The sequence below is a fragment of the Rutidosis leptorrhynchoides genome, chromosome 7 (assembly GCF_046630445.1).
Source record: "Rutidosis leptorrhynchoides isolate AG116_Rl617_1_P2 chromosome 7, CSIRO_AGI_Rlap_v1, whole genome shotgun sequence".
NCBI classification, from domain to species: Eukaryota; Viridiplantae; Streptophyta; class Magnoliopsida; order Asterales; family Asteraceae; genus Rutidosis; species Rutidosis leptorrhynchoides.
Window position 1 is genome coordinate 382,909,971 of NC_092339.1, and position 16,970 is coordinate 382,926,940.

Here is a 16,970-nt window from a genome sequence, read left to right on the forward strand (position 1 = left end):
CATTATGTAATGGTCGTGTGTAAACAGGATATTTTAGATTATCATTATTTGATAATCTACGTAAAGCTTTTTAAACCTTTATTGATGAAATAAAGGTTATGTTTTGTTTTAAAATGAATGCAGTCTTTGAAAAACGTCTCATATAGAGGTCAAAACCTCGCAACGAAATCAATTAATATGGAACGTTTTTAATCAATAAGAACGGGACATTTCAGTTGGTATCCGAGCGTTGGTCTTAGAGAACCAGAATTTTGCATTAGTGTGTCTTATCGAGTTTGTTAGGATGCATTAGTGAGTCTGGACTTCGACCGTGTTTACTTGAAAAATGATTGCTTAACAAATTTTGTTGGAAACTATATATTTTTAACATGTGAATATTATGTGATATATTAATCTCTTAACGCGTTTGATATTATGTGATAGATGTCTACCTCTAGAACAAGTCCCATTGACTCACCTAATAATAATGAAGAGTCAAATGTAAATTGGAATGATTCGTGGACTGATTCACAAGTTCCCGAAGAGGAACCGGAAGAAGAGTCAGAACCGGAAGAAGAATCGGAACCGGAAGAAGAATCGAAACTGGAAGAAGAATCGGAACCGGATGAAGAAATAGAACCGGTGGGGGAAATAATAAAACGGTTAAGTAAAATAAAATCCTCAACCAACCGACCAAGGTTAATTATGGTCAATGGTGTTTCCGCCAAGGAAGCAAAATATTGGGAGGATTACCAATTCTCCGATGAATCGGATTCCGACGAGAATTCCGATGATGTTATTGAAATTACCCCAACTGAATTTAAAAAGGCAAAAGAAAATAATAAGGGAAAGGGCATAAAAATAGAGAAATCTAATTCCAACCCCGATGAACTTTATATGTATCGTCAACCCCCGAAGTCCTTAAGTTGTAACAATGACCCGGGAACCTCTAAACCACCAGGTTTTTCTAAACCAATGTGGATAACGACGGCTCGTATTAGGGGAACATCATATATCCCTAGAAACTTGGCAAAACGAACCAAAACCGAAGAAGAAGAAACAAGCGAGTCGGAATAAGATAGCTGTATTCGTGTGGTGTAATATAGTGTGCTTATGCTTTATGATATATGTAAAAATTGCTTGTATTAATAAGTATTTTTTTTATGAATCTAACTCTTGTCTATTTTACAGTATAAAAACACAAAATGGATAGACAACCCAATATTTTAAGAGACCTACCCGGAGACATGATTGATGAAATCTTGTCTAGAGTCGGTCAGAATTCTTCGGCACAACTATTTAAGGCGAGAACAGTTTTTAAGACATTCGAAGAACGTTCCAAGAATGCCTTGGTTTATAAAAAGCTTTCGTTCGAAAGATGGGGGATATCACATTGGGAAATCCATAAGTTACGATGTGTTTACTTTGACGCATATATTGCGGGGAACCCAAATGCTATTTTACGCAATGGGTTAAGAAATTATTTTGACTCAATATATCCGAATATTAGACTTCGTGATTTAGAAAAAGCGGCTAACATGCAACATAAAGAAGCATGTTATGCTTACGGATTAGTAATGTTCGCTTCTCACCAAAGTGAGAACAAGAACATCGGGCTACAACTATTAAACAAAACGTTCCCACAAGTGACGGAGTCGGTAATTGGGGTAAGAAATGAGGTTTTTAGATTGTTACGGGACTGTTGGACATTACGTAACCCTCGTCCCTTTGACGACGTTACAACACGCTGTCTTATCAACGGCCATAACGGTTATGTTCCACAAGACCAAGGATGGGAAGTAATCCTAGTAAAACCAGAATGCATGACTTGTTTCTGGACGTATGAATTACGTGTCTTTATTGCCTTTGTTGAACGACTTGTGTACTAGCTAGAATTATCTTCACAACCATCTTGTATCAAATTTATTATGTGCTATATTTCATGCTATATGTAAAATAAGCGGTATTGTATGTTTGTAAAATATTGTGTAAAAGTTTGAACGCGAAATATTATTATAATCAGTTTTTCATATAGAATTGTAGTAGTTGAATTGTATATTAGCTAATAAGTATGAACTTAACGGGTATGTACTACCCGAATTTAAACTTATAAAACGCTAATATGAAGAAAAAGCTTTTATAAATGAGTTCATATTATGCTACGAAATACTATTAACTACTCTTAATATTCTGTATGATTAACTTGTTCCATATGACTATTTTGAAGGAAATGGCACCGACTACTCGACACACCGTGAATATGAATGAGGAGGAATTCCGTACTTTTCAAGCTTCGAACATAGCCGCAGTACAGGCTGCGCTACATACCAACAATAACCTTGGATCTAGCAGTACAGGAAATCGTGTAGGATGCACCTACAAAGAATTCACTGCCTGCAAACCTTTGGAATTTGATGGAACCGAAGGACCGATCGGATTGAAACGGTGGACCGAGAAGGTCGAATCGGTGTTTGCCATAAGTAAGTGTACTGAAGAGGATAAAGTGAAGTACGCTACGCATACCTTCACAGGTTCTGCGTTAACATGGTGGAATACCTATCTAGAGCAAGTGGGACAAGACGATGCGTACGCACTACCGTGGTCAGCATTCAAGCACTTGATGAACGAGAAGTACCGTCCCAGAACCGAGGTCAATAAGCTCAAGACAGAACTTAGAGGGTTACGAACCCAAGGATTTGATATTACCACGTATGAAAGACGATTCACAGAATTGTGCCTATTGTGTCCGGGAGCATTCGAAGATGAGGAAGAGAAGATCGACGCGTTTGTGAAAGGATTACCGGAAAGAATCCAAGAAGATATAAGTTCACACGAGCCCGCCTCCATACAACAGGCATGTAGAATGGCTCACAAACTAGTGAACCAGATTGAAGAAAGAATTAAAGAACAGACTGCTGAAGAGGCCAATGTGAAGCAAGTCAAAAGAAAGTGGGAGGAAAACGGTGATAAGAATCACCAATACAACAACAGCAATTACAATAATAATCGCAACAATTATCCCAACAATCGCAACATCAATCGCAACTACAACAAATGGCCCAACAACAATAACAACAATAACAACAACAACAACAGCAACTACAACAATCATCCCAACAATAATAACAACCGCAACAACAACAACAATTAGAAGCAGCTATGCCAAAGGTGTGAAAAGTATCACTCGGGGTTCTGCACCAAATTTTGCAACAAGTGTAAAATAAATGGTCATAGCACGGCGAAGTGTGAGGTCTACAGACCAGGGGTTAACAGAACGAAAGGAACAAATGGTGTCGGAACGAGTAATGGCGTAGCAAGTAGTGTCGGAGCAAGTTATGCCAATGTAGTTTGTTATAAGTGTGGAAAACCGGGCCACATTATTAGAAATTGCCCGAACCAGGAGAACACGAATGGACAAGGCCGCGGAAGAGTTTTCAATATTAATGCGGCAGAGGCACAGGAAGACCCGGAGTTTGTTACGGGTACGTTTCTTATTGACAATAAATCTGCTTACGTTTTATTTGATTCGGGTGCGGATAGAAGCTATATGAGTAGAGATTTTTGTGCTAAATTAAGTTGTCCATTGACGCCTTTGGATAGTAAATTTTTACTCGAATTAGCAAATGGTAAATTAATTTCAGCAGATAATATATGTCGGAATCGAGAAATTAAACTGGTTAGCGAAACATTTAAGATTGACTTGATACAAGTAGAGTTAGGGAGTTTTGATGTGATAATCGGTATGGACTGGTTGAAAGAAGTGAAAGCAGAGATCGTTTGTTACAAAAATGCAATTCGCATTATACGAGAAAAAGGAAAACCCTTAATGGTGTACGGAGAAAAGGGCAACACGAAGCTACATCTTATTAGTAATTTGAAGGCACAAAAACTAATAAGAAAAGGTTGCTATGCTGTTCTAGCACACGTCGAGAAAGTACAAACTGAAGAAAAGAGCATCAATGATGTTCCCGTCGCAAAAGAATTTCCCGATGTATTTCCGAAAGAATTACCGGGATTACCCCCACATCGATCCGTTGAATTTCAAATAGATCTTGTACCAGGAGCTGCACCAATAGCTCGTGCTCCTTACAGACTCGCACCCAGCAAGATGAAAGAACTGCAAAGCCAATTACAAGAACTTTTAGAGCGTGGTTTCATTCGACCAAGCACATCACCGTGGGGAGCTCCTGTTTTGTTTGTCAAGAAGAAAGATGGTACATTCAGGTTGTGTATCGACTACCGAGAGTTGAACAAACTTACCATCAAGAACCGCTACCCACTACCGAGAATCGACGACTTATTTGATCAACTACAAGGCTCGTCTGTTTATTCAAAGATTGACTTACGTTCCGGGTATCATCAAATGCGGGTGAAAGAAGATGATATTCCAAAGACTGCTTTCAGAACACGTTACGGTCATTACGAGTTTATGGTCATGCCGTTTGGTTTAACTAATGCACCAGCTGTGTTCATGGACCTTATGAACTGAGTGTGTGGACCATACCTTGACAAGTTTGTCATTGTTTTCATTGATGACATACTTATTTACTCAAAGAATGACCAAGAACACGGTGAACATTTGAGAAAGGTGTTAGAAGTATTGAGGAAGGAAGAATTGTACGCTAAGTTTTCAAAGTGTGCATTTTGGTTGGAAGAAGTTCAATTCCTCGGTCACATAGTGAACAAAGAAGGTATTAAGGTGGATCCGGCAAAGATAGAAACTGTTGAAAAGTGGGAAACCCCGAAAACTCCGAAACACATACGCCAGTTTTTAGGACTAGCTGGTTACTACAGAAGGTTCATCCAAGACTTTTCCAGAATAGCAAAACCCTTGACTGCATTAACGCATAAAGGGAAGAAATTTGAATGGAATGATGAACAAGAGAAAGCGTTTCAGTTATTGAAGAAAAAGCTAACTACGGCACCTATATTGTCATTGCCTGAAGGGAATGATGATTTTGTGATTTATTGTGACGCATCAAAGCAAGGTCTCGGTTGTGTATTAATGCAACGAACGAAGGTGATTGCTTATGCGTCTAGACAACTGAAGATTCACGAACAAAATTATACGACGCATGATTTGGAATTAGGCGCGGTTGTTTTTGCATTAAAGACTTGGAGGCACTACTTATATTGTAGTGACCCGAACTTTTCCATGTTTATATATATTAATTGAGATTGATATTTACATGATTAAATGTTTCCAACATCTTAAGCAATCAAACTTGTTAAGACTTGATTAATTGAAATAGGTTTCATATAGACAATTGACCACCCAAGTTGACCGGTGATTCACGAACGTTAAAACTTGTAAAAACTATATGATGACATATATATGGATATATATATAGTTAACATGATACTATGATAAGTAAATATATCATTAAGCATATTAACAATGAACTACATATGTAAAAACAAGACTACTAACTTAATGATTTTTAAACGAGACATATATGTAACGATTATCGTTGTAAAGACATTTAATGTATATATATCATATTAAGAGATATTCATACATGATAATATCATGATAATATCATGATAATATAATAATTTAAAATCTCATTTGATATTATAAACATTGGGTTAACCACATTTAACAAGATCGTTAACCTAAAGGTTTCAAAACAACACTTACATGTAACGACTAACGATGACTTAACGACTCAGTTAAAATGTATATACATGTAGTGTTTTAATATGTATTTATACACTTTTGAAAGACTTCAATACACTTATCAAAATACTTCTACTTAACAAAAATGCATACAATTACATCCTCGTTCAGTTTCATCAACAATTCTACTCGTATGCACCCGTATTCGTACTCGTACAATACACAGCTTTTAGATGTATGTACTATTGGTATATACACTCCAATGATCAGCTCTTAGCAGCCCATGTGAGTCACCTAACACATGTGGGAACCATCATTTGGCAACTAGCATGAAATATCTCATAAAATTACAAAAATATGAGTAATCATTCATGACTTATTTACATGAAAACAAAATTACATATCCTTTATATCTAATCCATACACCAACGACCAAAAACACCTACAAACACTTTCATTCTTCAATTTTCTTCATCTAATTGATCTCTCTCAAGTTCTATCTTCAAGTTCTAAGTGTTCTTCATAAATTCCAAAAGTTCTAGTTTCATAAAATCAAGAATACTTTCAAGTTTGCTAGCTCACTTCCAATCTTGTAAGGTGATCATCCAACCTCAAGAAATCTTTGTTTCTTACAGTAGGTTATCATTCTAATACAAGGTAATAATCATATTCAAACTTTGGTTCAATTTCTATAACTATAACAATCTTATTTCAAGTGATGATCTTACTTGAACTTGTTTTCGTGTCATGATTCTGCTTCAAGAACTTCGAGCCATCCAAGGATCCATTGAAGCTAGATCTATTTTTCTCTTTTCCAGTAGGTTTATCCAAGGAACTTAAGGTAGTAATGATGTTCATAACATCATTCGATTCATACATATAAAACTATCTTATTCGAAGGTTTAAACTTGTAATCACTAGAACATAGTTTAGTTAATTCTAAACTTGTTCGCAAACAAAAGTTAATCCCTCTAACTTGACTTTTAAAATCAACTAAACACATGTTATATATCTATATGATATGCTAACTTAATGATTTAAAACCTGGAAACACGAAAAACACCGTAAAACCGGATTTACGCCGTCGTAGTAACACCGCGGGCTGTTTTGGGTTAGTTAATTAAAAACTATGATAAACTTTGATTTAAAAGTTGTTATTCTGAGAAAATGATTTTTATTATGAACATGAAACTATATCCAAAAATTATGGTTAAACTCAAAGTGGAAGTATGTTTTCTAAAATGGTCATCTAGACGTCGTTCTTTCGACTGAAATGACTACCTTTACAAAAACGACTTGTAACTTATTTTTCCGACTATAAACCTATACTTTTTCTGTTTAGATTCATAAAATAGAGTTCAATATGAAACCATAGCAATTTGATTCACTCAAAACGGATTTAAAATGAAGAAGTTATGGGTAAAACAAGATTGGATAATTTTTCTCATTTTAGCTACGTGAAAATTGGTAACAAATCTATTCCAACCATAACTTGATCAACTTGTATTGTATATTATGTAATCTTGAGATACCATAGACACGTATACAATGTTTCGACCTATCATGTCGACACATCTATATATATTTCGGAACAACCATAGACACTCTATATGTGAATGTTGGAGTTAGCTATACAGGGTTGAGGTTGATTCCAAAATATATATAGTTTAAGTTGTGATCAATACTGAGATACGTATACACTGGGTCGTGGATTGATTCAAGATAATATTTATCGATTTATTTCTGTACATCTAACTGTGGACAACTAGTTGTAGGTTACTAACGAGGACAGCTGACTTAATAAACTTAAAACATCAAAATATATTAAATGTGTTGTAAATATATTTTGAACATACTTTGATATATATGTATATATTGTTATAGGTTCGTGAATCAACCAGTGGCCAATTCTTACTTCCCGACGAAGTAAAAAATCTGTGAAAGTGAGTTATAGTCCCACTTTTAAAATCTAATATTTTTGGGATGAGAATACATGCAGGTTTTATAAATGATTTACAAAATAGACACAAGTACGTGAAACTACATTCTATGGTTGAATTATCGAAATCGAATATGCCCCTTTTTATTAAGTCTGGTAATCTAAGAATTAGGGAACAGACACCCTAATTGACGCGAATCCTAAAGATAGATCTATTGGGCCTAACAAACCCCATCCAAAGTACCGGATGCTTTAGTACTTCGAAATTTATATCATATCCGAAGGGTGTCCCGGAATGATGGGGATATTCTTATATATGCATCTTTTTAATGTCGGTTACCAGGTGTTCACCATATGAATGACTTTTATCTCTATGTATGGGATGTGTATTGAAATATGAAATCTTGTGGTCTATTATTATGATTTGATATATATAGGTTAAACCTATAACTCACCAACATTTTTGTTGACTTTTTAAGCATGTTTATTCTCAGGTGATTATTAAGAACTTCTACTGTCGCATACTTAAATAAGGACGAGATTTGGAGTCCATGCTTGTATGATATTGTGTAAAAACTGCATTCAAGAAACTTATTATGTTGTAACATATTTGTATTGTAAACCATTATGTAATGGTCGTGTGTAAACAGGATATTTTAGATTATCATTATTTGATAATCTACGTAAAGCTTTTTAAACCTTTATTGATGAAATAAAGGTTATGGTTTGTTTTAAAATGAATGCAGTCTTTGAAAAACGTCTCATATAGAGGTCAAAACCTCGCAACGAAATCAATTAATATGGAACGTTTTTAATCAATAAGAACGGGACATTTCAGTTGGTATCAGAGCGTTGGTCTTAGAGAACCAGAATTTTGCATTAGTGTGTCTTATCGAGTTCGTTAGGATGCATTAGTGAGTCTGGACTTCGACCGTGTTTACTTGAAAAATGATTGCTTAACAAATTTTGTTGGAAACTATATATTTTTAACATGTGAATATTATGTGATATATTAATCTCTTAACGCGTTTGATATTATGTGATAGATATCTATCTCTAGAACAAGTCCCATTGACTCACCTAATAATAATGAAGAGTCAAATGTAAATTGGAATGATTCGTGGACTGATTCACAAGTTCCCGAAGAGGAACCGGAAGAAGAGTCGGAACCGGAAGAAGAATCGGAACCGGAAGAAGAATCGGAACCGGAAGAAGAAATAGAACCGGCGGGGGAAATAATAAAACATTTAAGTAAAAGAGAATCCTCAACCAACCGACCAAGGTTAATTATGGTCAATGGTGTTTCCGCCAAGGAAGCAAAATATTGGGAGGATTACAAATTCTCCGATGAATCAGATTCCGACGAGAATTCCCATGATGTTATAGAAATTACCCCAACTGAATTTAAAAAGGCAAAAGAAAATAATAAGGGAAAGGGCATAAAAATAGAGAAATCTAATTCCAACCCCGATGAACTTTATATGTATCGTCAACCCCCGAAGTCTTTAAGTTGTAACAATGACCCGGGAACCTATAAACCACCAGGTTTTTCTAAACCAATGTGGATCACGACGGCTCGTATTAGGGGAACATCATATATCCCTAGAAACTTGGTAAAACGAACCAAAACCGAAGAAGAAGAAACAAGCGAATCGGAATAAGATAGTTGTATTCGTGTGGTGTAATATATGTAATATAGTGTGCTTATGCTTTATGATATATGTAAAAATTGCTTGTATTAATAAGTATTTTTTTTATGAATCTAACTCTTGTCTATTTTACAGTATAAAAACACAAAATGGATAGACAACCCAATATTTTAAGAGACCTACCCGGAGACATGATTGATGAAATCTTGTCTAGAGTCGGTCAGAATTCTTCGGCACAACTATTTAAGGCGAGATCAGTTTGTAAGACATTCGAAGAACGTTCCAAGAATGCCTTGGTTTATAAAAGGCTTTCGTTCGAAAGATGGGGGATATCACATTGGGAAACCAATAAGTTACGATGTGTTTACTTTGACGCATATATTACGGGGAACCCAAATGCTATTTTACGCAATGGGTTAAGAAATTATTTTGACTCAATATATCCGAATATTGGACTTCGTGATTTAGAAAAAGCGGCTAACATGCAGCATAAAGAAGCATGTTATGCTTATGGATTAGTAATGTTCGTTTCTCACCAAAGTGAGAACAAGAACATCGGGCTACAACTATTAAACAAAACGTTCCCACAAGTGACGGAGTCGGTAATTGGGGTAAGGAATGAGGTTTTTATATAGTTACGGGACTGTTGGACATTACGTAACCCTCGTCCCTTTGACGACGTTACAACACGCTGTCTTATCAACGGCCATAACGGTTATGTTCCACAAGACCAAGGATGGAAAGTAGTCCTAGTAAAACCAGAATGCATGACTTGTTTCTGGACGTATGAATTACGTGTCTTTATTGCCTTTGTTGAACGACTTGTGTACTAGCTAGAATTATCTTCACAACCATCTTGTATCAAATTTATTATGTGCTATATTTCATGCTATATGTAAAATAAGCGGTATTGTATGTTTGTAAAATATTGTGTAAAAGTTTGAACGCGAAATATTATTATAATCAGTTTTTCATATAGAATTGTAGTAGTTGAATTGTATATTAGCTACTAAGTATGAACTTAACGGGTAGGTACTACCCGAATTTAAACTTATAAAACGCTAATATGAAGAAAAAGCTTTTATAAATGAGTTCATATTATGCTACGAAATACTATTAACTACTCTTAATATTCTGTATGATTAACTTGTTCCATATGACTATTTTGAAGGAAATGGCACCGACTACTCGACACACCATGAATATGAATGAGGAGGAATTCCGTACTTTTCAAGCTTCGAACATAGCCGCAGTACAGGCTGCGCTACATACCAACAATAACCTTGGATCTAGCAGTACAGGAAATCGTGTAGGATGCACCTACAAAGAATTCACTGCCTGCAAACCTTTGGAATTTGATGGAACCGAAGGACCGATCGGATTGAAACGGTGGACCGAGAAGGTCGAATCGGTGTTTGCCATAAGTAAGTGTACTGAAGAGGACAAAGTGAAGTACGCTACGCATACCTTCACAGGTTCTGCGTTAACATGGTGGAATACCTATCTAGAGCAAGTGGGACAAGACGATGCGTACGCACTACCGTGGTCAGCATTCAAGCACTTAATGAACGAGAAGTACCGTCCCAGAACTGAGGTCAATAAGCTCAAGACAGAACTTAGAGGGTTACGAACCCAAGGATTTGATATTACCATGTACGAAAGACGATTCACAGAATTGTTCCTATTGTGTCCGGGAGCATTCGAAGATGAGGAAGAGAAGATCGACGCGTTTGTGAAAGGATTACCGGAAAGAATCCAAGAAGATATAAGTTCACACGAGCCCGCCTCCATACAACAGGCATGTAGAATGGCTCACAAACTAGTGAACCAGATTGAAGAAAGAATTAAAGAACAGACTGCTGAAGAGGCCAATGTGAAGCAAGTCAAAAGAAAGTGGGAGGAAAACGGTGATAAGAATCACCAATACAACAACAACAGCAATTATAACAATAATCGCAACAACTATCCTAACAATCGCAACATCAATCGCAACTACAACAAACGGGCCAACAACAACAACAACAACAACAACAACAACAACAACAACAACAACAACAACAACAACAACAGCAACTACAACAATCATCCCAACAACAATAATAACCGCAACAACAACAACAACAACAACAACAACAACAACAATCAGAAGCAGCTATGCCAAAGGTGTGAAAAGTATCACTCGGGGTTCTGCACCAAATTTTGCAACAAGTGTAAAAGAAATGGTCATAGCGCGGCGAAGTGTGAGGTCTACGGACCAGGGGTTAATAGAACGAAAGGAACAAATGGTGTCGGAACGAGTAATGGTGGAGCAAGTAGTGTCGGAGCAAGTTATGCCAATGTAGTTTGTTATAAATGTGGAAAACCGGGCCACATTATTAGAAATTGCCCGAACCAGGAGAACACGAATGGACAAGGCCGCGGAAGAGTTTTCAATATTAATGCGGCAGAGGCACAGGAAGACCCGGAGCTTGTTACGGGTACGTTTCTTATTGACAATAAATCTGCTTACGTTTTATTTGATTCGGGTGCGGATAGAAGCTATATGAGTAGAGATTTTTGTGCTAAATTAAGTTGTCCATTGACGCCTTTGGATAGTAAATTTTTACTCGAATTAGCAAATGGTAAATTAATTTCAGCAGATAATATATGTCGGAATCGAGAAATTAAACTGGTTAGCGAAACATTTAAGATTGACTTGATACCAGTAGAGTTAGGGAGTTTTGATGTGATAATCGGTATGGACTGGTTGAAAGAAGTGAAAGCAGAGATCGTTTGTTACAAAAATGCAAATCGCATTATACGAGAAAAAGGAAAACCCTTAATGGTGTACGGAGAAAAGGGCAACACGAAGCTACATCTTATTAGTAATTTGAAGGCACAAAAACTAATAAGAAAAGGTTGCTATGCTGTTCTAGCACACGTCGAGAAAGTACAAACTGAAGAAAAGAGCATCAATGATGTTCCCATTGCAAAAGAATTTCCCGATGTATTTCCGAAAGAATTACCGGGATTACCCCCACATCGATCCGTTGAATTTCAAATAGATCTTGTACCAGGAGCTGCACCAATAGCTCGTGCTCCTTACAGACTCGCACCCAGCGAGATGAAAGAACTACAAAGCCAATTACAAGAACTTTTAGAGCGTGGTTTCATTCGACCAAGCACATCACCGTGGGGAGCTCCTGCTTTGTTTGTCAAGAAGAAAGATGGTACATTCAGGTTGTGTATCGACTACCGAGAGTTGAACAAACTTACCATCAAGAACCGCTACCCACTACCGAGAATCGATGACTTATTTGATCAACTACAAGGCTCGTCTGTTTATTCAAAGATTGACTTACGTTCCGGGTATCATCAAATGTGGGTGAAAGAAGATGATATTCCAAAGACTGCTTTCAGAACACGTTACGGTCATTACGAGTTTATGGTCATGCCGTTTGGTTTAACTAATGCACCAGCTGTGTTCATGGACCTTATGAACCGAGTGTGTGGACCATACCTTGACAAGTTTGTCATTGTTTTCATTGATGACATACTTATTTACTCAAAGAATGACCAAGAACACGGTGAACATTTGAGAAAGGTGTTAGAAGTATTGAGGAAGGAAGAATTGTACGCTAAGTTTTCAAAGTGTGCATTTTGGTTGGAAGAAGTTCAATTTCTCGGTCACATAGTGAACAAAGAAGGTATTAAGGTGGATCCGGCAAAGATAGAAACTGTTGAAAAGTGGGAAACCCCGAAAACTCCGAAACACATACGCCAGTTTTTAGGACTAGCTGGTTACTACAGAAGGTTCATCCAGAACTTTTCCAGAATAGCAAAACCCTTGACTACATTAACGCATAAAGGGAAGAAATTTGAATGGAATGATGAACAAGAGAAAGCGTTTCAGTTATTGAAGAAAAAGCTAACTACGGCACCTATATTGTCATTGCCTGAAGGGAATGATGATTTTGTGATTTATTGTGATGCATCAAAGCAAGGTCTCGGTTGTGTATTAATGCAATGAACGAAGGTGATTGCTTATGCGTCTAGACAATTGAAGATTCACGAACAAAATTATACGACGCATGATTTGGAATTAGGCGCGGTTGTTTTTGCATTAAAGACTTGGAGGCACTACTTATATGGGGTCAAAAGTATTATATATACTGACCACAAAAGTCTTCAACACATATTTAATCAGAAACAACTGAATATGAGGCAGCGTAGGTGGATTGAATTGTTGAATGATTACGACTTTGAGATTCGTTACCACCCGGGGAAGGCAAATGTGGTAGCCGATGCCTTGAGCAGGAAGGACAGAGAACCCATTCGAGTAAAATCTATGAATATAATGATTCATAATAACCTTACTACTCAAATAAAGGAGGCGCAACAAGGAGTTTTAAAAGAGGGAAATTTAAAGGATGAAATACCCAAAGGATCGGAGAAGCATCTTAATATTCGGGAAGACGGAACCCGGTATAGGGCTGAAAGGATTTGGGTACCAAAATTTGGAGATATGAGAGAAATGGTACTTAGAGAAGCTCATAAAACCAGATACTCAATACATCCTGGAACGGGGAAGATGTACAAGGATCTCAAGAAACATTTTTGGTGGCCGGGTATGAAAGCCGATGTTGCTAAATACGTAGGAGAATGTTTGACGTGTTCTAAGGTCAAAGCTGAGCATCAGAAACCATCAGGTCTACTTCAACAACCCGAAATCCCGGAATGGAAATGGGAAAATATTACCATGGATTTCATCACTAAATTGCCAAGGACTGCAAGTGGTTTTGATACTATTTGGGTAATAGTTGATCGTCTCACCAAATCAGCACACTTCCTACCAATAAGAGAAGATGACAAGATGGAGAAGTTAGCACGACTGTATTTGAAGGAAGTCGTCTCCAGACATGGAATACCAATCTCTATTATCTCTGATAGGGATGGCAGATTTATTTCAAGATTCTGGCAGACATTACAGCAAGCATTAGGAACTCGTCTAGACATGAGTACTGCCTATCATCCACAAACTGATGGGCAGAGCGAAAGGACGATACAAACGCTTGAAGACATGCTACGAGCATGTGTTATTGATTTCGGAAACAGTTGGGATCGACATCTACCGTTAGCAGAATTTTCCTACAACAACAGCTACCATTCAAGCATTGAGATGGCGCCGTTTGAAGCACTTTATGGTAGAAAGTGCAGGTCTCTGATTTGTTGGAGTGAAGTGGGGGATAGACAGATTACGGGTCCGGAGATTATACAAGAAACTACCGAGAAGATCATCCAAATTCAACAACGATTGAAAACCGCCCAAAGTCGACAAAAGAGCTACGCTGACATTAAAAGAAAAGATATAGAATTTGAAATTGGAGAGATGGTCATGCTTAAAGTTGCACCTTGGAAAGGCATTGTTCGATTTGGTAAACGAGGGAAATTAAATCCAAGGTTTATTGGACCATTCAAGATTATTGATCGTGTCGGACCAGTAGCTTACCGACTTGAGTTACCTCAACAACTCGCGGCTGTACATAACACTTTCCACGTCTCGAATTTGAAGAAATGTTTTGCTAAAGAATATCTCACTATTCCATTAGATGAAATCCAAATCAACGAAAAACTTCAATTCATCGAAGAACCCGTCGAAATAATGGATCGTGAGGTTAAAAGACTTAAGCAAAACAAGATACCAATTGTTAAGGTTCGATGGAATGCTCGTAGAGGACCCGTGTTCACCTGGGAGCATGAAGATCAGATGAAGAAGAAATACCCGCATCTATTTCTAGAAGATTCGTCAACACCTTCAACAGCTTAAAATTTCGGGACGAAATTTATTTAACGGGTAGGTACTGTAGTGACCCGAACTTTTCCATGTTTATATATATTAATTGAGATTGATATTTACATGATTAAATATTTCCAACATCTTAAGCAATCAAACTTGTTAAGACTTGATTAATTGAAATAGGTTTCATATAGACAATTGACCACCCAAGTTGACCGGTGATTCACGAACGTTAAAACTTGTAAAAAATATATGATGACATATATATGGATATATATATAGTTAACATGATACTATGATAAGTAAATATATCATTAAGTATATTAACAATGAACTACATATGTAAAAACAAGACTACTAACTTAATGATTTTTAAACGAGACATATATGTAACGATTATCGTTGTAAAGACATTTAATGTATATATATCATATTAAGAGATATTCATACATGATAATATCATGATAATATAATAATTTAAAATCTCATTTGATATTATAAACATTGGGTTAACAACATTTAACAAGATCGTTAACCTAAAGGTTTCAAAACAACACTTACATGTAACGACTAACGATGACTTAACGACTCAGTTAAAATGTATATACATGTAGTGTTTTAATATGTATTTATACACTTTTGAAAGACTTCAATACACTTATCAAAATACTTCTACTTAACAAAAATGCATACAATTACATCCTCGTTCAGTTTCATCAACAATTCTACTCGTATGCACCCGTATTCGTACTCGTACAATACACAGCTTTTAGATGTATGTACTATTGGTATATACACTCCAATGATCAGCTCTTAGCAGCCCATGTGAGTCACCTAACACATGTGGGAACCATCATTTGGCAACTAGCATGAAATATCTCATAAAATTACAAAAATATGAGTAATCATTCATGACTTATTTACATGAAAACAAAATTACATATCCTTTATATCTAATCCATACACCAACGCCCAAAAACACCTACAAACACTTTCATTCTTCAATTTTCTTCATCTAATTGATCTCTCTCAAGTTCTATCTTCAAGTTCTAAGTGTTCTTCATAAATTCCAAAAGTTCTAGTTTCATAAAATCAAGAATACTTTCAAGTTTGCTAGCTCACTTCCAATCTTGTAAGGTGATCATCCAACCTCAAGAAATCTTTGTTTCTTACAGTAGGTTATCATTCTAATACAAGGTAATAATCATATTCAAACTTTGGTTCAATTTCTATAACTATAACAATCTTATTTCAAGTGATGATCTTACTTGAACTTGTTTTCGTGTCATGATTCTGCTTCAAGAACTTCGAGCCATCCAAGGATCCATTGAAGCTAGATCCATTTTTCTCTTTTCCAGTAGGTTTATCCAAGGAACTTAAGGTAGTAATGATGTTCATAACATCATTCGATTCATACATATAAAACTATCTTATTCGAAGGTTTAAACTTGTAATCACTAGAACATAGTTTAGTTAATTCTAAACTTGTTCGCAAACAAAAGTTAATCCCTCTAACTTGACTTTTAAAATCAACTAAACACATGTTCTATATCTATATGATATGCTAACTTAATGATTTAAAACCTGGAAACACAAAAAACACCGTAAAACCGGATTTCGCCGTCGTAGTAACACCGCGGGCTGTTTTGGGTTAGTTAATTAAAAACTATGATAAACTTTGATTTAAAAGTTGTTATTCTGAGAAAATGATTTTTATTATGAACATGAAACTATATCCAAAAATTATGGTTAAACTCAAAGTGGAAGTATGTTTTCTAAAATGGTCATCTAGACGTCGTTCTTTCGACTGAAATGACTACCTTTACAAAAACGACTTGTAACTTATTTTTCTGACTATAAACCTATACTTTTTCTGTTTAGATTCATAAAATAGAGTTCAATATGAAACCATAGCAATTTGATTCACTCAAAACGGATTTAAAATGAAGAAGTTATGGGTAAAACAAGATTGGATAATTTTTCTCATTTTGGCTACGTGAAAATTGG